This window comes from Salvelinus alpinus, chromosome 13, assembly GCF_045679555.1.
Source record: "Salvelinus alpinus chromosome 13, SLU_Salpinus.1, whole genome shotgun sequence".
In the NCBI taxonomy this organism is placed as follows: domain Eukaryota; kingdom Metazoa; phylum Chordata; class Actinopteri; order Salmoniformes; family Salmonidae; genus Salvelinus; species Salvelinus alpinus.
Genome location: NC_092098.1, coordinates 19,392,826 through 19,396,033, shown reverse-complemented (window position 1 = coordinate 19,396,033; position 3,208 = coordinate 19,392,826).

Genomic DNA, 3,208 nt, shown 5'->3' with positions numbered 1-3,208 from the left:
GTCAAGCCTTTTCTTCGCGCCCCCGTTCGTCTTCCCTCCCCCCCCCCCGTCCTTGTCGAGGGCGCACCTATTTACAAGGTACGGAAGATCATGGACATGCGTTCTCGGGGACGTGGTCACCAGTACTTAGTGGATTGGGAGGGTTACGGTCCTGAGGAGAGGAGTTGGGTTCCATCTCGGGACGTGCTGGACCGTTCGTTGATTGATGATTTCCTCCGTTGCCGCCAGGGTTCCTCCTCGAGTGCGCCAGGAGGCGCTCGGTGAGTGGGGGGGTACTGTCATGTTTTGTCATTGATTATCATGTCTTGTCCCTGTGCTTCCCTTCTATTCGTTTCCCTCTGCTGGTCTTATTAGGTTCTTTCCCTCTTTCTATCCCTCTCTCTCCCTCTTTCGCTCTCTCTCTCTCTATCGTTCCGTTCCTGCTCCCAGCTGTTCCTCATTCTCCTAACTACCTCATTTACTCTTTCACACCTGTCCCCTATTTTGCCCTCTGATTAGAGTCCCTATTTCTCCCTCTGTTTTCCGCTTCTGTCCTTGTCGGATCCTTGTTTGATGTTTGCTGTTCTGTGTCCTTGTTCCGCCCTGTCGTGTTTTTGCCTTCTTCAGATGCTGCGTGTGAGCAGGTGTCTATGTCAGCTACGGCCTGTGCCTTCCCGAAGCGACCTGCAGTCTGTGGTCGCGTCTCCAGTCGTTCCTCTCTACTGACGAGAGGATTTCAGTTTTCCTGTTTTGGATTTACCTAAGATAATATCCAGGAGTATCGTGTTTTGTTTAAGACTGGAATAAAGACTCTGTTTCTATTAAGTCGCTTTTGGGTCCTCCTTCACCAGCATAACAATGGTGCTTATATATAAAAGTGTTTAAAGATGCAATATGCAGAAATGTCTCCACCGTTTCCTGATTGCTAAAATTCTAATAGTTTGCCTAATTTCAGTTTATGTGACAAAACAAGCAAGTATAATGTAGAGAATCATTGTACCATCTAAACAGCTGTGAAATATATTTTCAATAACCACAAATATAATATTTTCAACATTTTGAAGCTGATGTACAAAAGATGCAAAAACGAAACTTAAGAATGGGAACAGATCTATGAGTTAAGATGGCGCCGACAGAGGGACCTCACCTTGAGCTCCGATAAAACATTGCAGGTTTCTATTTTTTCTAGTGTTTTTTCTAGTGTTTTTCTCAAATTTTCTTAATCAGTTTGTTTTGTGCATTACTACACACACCCGAGTAGAACTTTTGGAATACAAATCGCTGGGTACTCACCGTCCACCCGACCTCCCCGAATTCCCTGAGACAGCAGAACAATGGGCTAGCTTCTTCGACAAGGAGCCGAGCTGCTTAGGAGTCCTACCGGAGAGTAGGAAGCAAAGACGCAGATGGAGAAGCAGATGTGGCGGGGTCTTAGTGAGATTAAGATGCCGGGGCGACCCATTCTCCACTACCGAGTATACTACTCGCCAATGTTCAATCATTAATCAACAAACTTGAGGAACTCAGAGCGAGAATCTCCTTCCAGAGGGACAGTAGATCCTGCAACATTCTCTGTTCTTCTGAGACTTGGCATTCCTCCGACATCCAGATGGATTTTATACAACCAGCGGGTTTTACAGATTTTCAAGCGGATAGGAAGTGGGCTCTTTCTGGCAAGAGCAAGGGTGGGGGGCTTTGCTTCATGACCAACAACACATGGTGTGACAGGAGAAACATACAGTAACTTGCCAGTTTCTGCTCTGCCGACTTGGAATACTTGGTCATAAAATGTTGTCCTTTTTACCTTCCGAGAAAGTTCACCGGGATTATCGCCATGGCTGTGTACATCCTGCCCCAAACCGACACCACAAAGGCTCTCAAAGATCTTCATTGGACCCTGAACAAACTGGAGACTGTATTCCCGGAGGCAGCATTCATTGTTGCGGGGGACTTCAACAAAAGTAATTTGAGAACCGTGCTCCAAAAATATTGCCAACACATCAAAATTATTTTCTTGACCACTGCTACATGCCTTTTCGACACAGGTATAAGGCCCTCTCCCGTCCTCCTTTCAGAAAATCCGACCATGACTCCATCTTGCTTCTCCCTGCCTACAAACAAAGACTCAGGTGGGAAGTTCTGGTGATCAGGTCTATACAGTATTGGTCTGACCAATCAGAATTCATACTCTAATTCTCTTTTGATCACATGGACTGGAATATGTTCCGGGTTGCCTCTAGAGAAAATGTCAATGAATACGTCGACTCAGTCATCGGATTCATTAAAAAAACGCATATGACTTGATACCGAAAGTATCTTTCAAAACGTACCCGAATCAAAAACCGTGGATTAATAGCAGCCTTGTAGGAAACTGAAAGAGAGAGATGCTACTTATAAACAGGGCAAGGAGACCGAGGACAATAGTTTTGTTAACCTCTACAGGATCAGTGTCCACTACGCGGGACGGTTGAGCTAACGTAGGCTAATGTTATTAGCATGAGGTTGTAAGTAACAAGAACTTTTCCCAGGACATAGACATATCTGATATGGGCAGAAAGCTTAAATTATTGTTAATCTAACTGCACTGTCCAATTTACAATAGCTATTACAGTGAAATAATACCATGCTATTGTTTGAGGACAGTGCACAGTTATGAACTTGAAAATGTATTAATAAACCAATTAGGCACATTTGGGCATTTGGTCAACATTTTGAACAGAAATACAACGGTTCATTGAATCAGTCTAAAACTTTGCACGTACACTGCTGCCATCTAGTGGCCAAAGATTATTAAAAAAAGTTATTATCTTTTAGCAGATCTAACGTGTTGTATTCTCCTACATTAATTTCACATTTCCACAAATTTCAAAGTGTTTCCTTTCATATGGTATCAAGAATATGCATATCCTTGCTTCAGGTCTTGCGCTACAGGCAGTTTGGGTATGCCATTTTAGGCAAAAATGGACAAAACATAAGTACAGAGACAAAGTGGAGGAGCAATTCAGCGGGTAGGACACAAGGCGAATGTGCCAGGGGCTCCTAACGATCATGGATTACAAAAAGAAAGCCAGCGACATCACTGTCAACAATGCCACCCTACCAGATGAGGGTTAGGGTTAGGGTTAGGGTTAGGGTTAGGGTTAGGGTTAGCGTTAGGGTTAGGGTTAGGGTTAGGGTTTGGGTTAGGGCACAATGACCCTGAGTTGCCGAGGAGAGCCCCTGATGACAA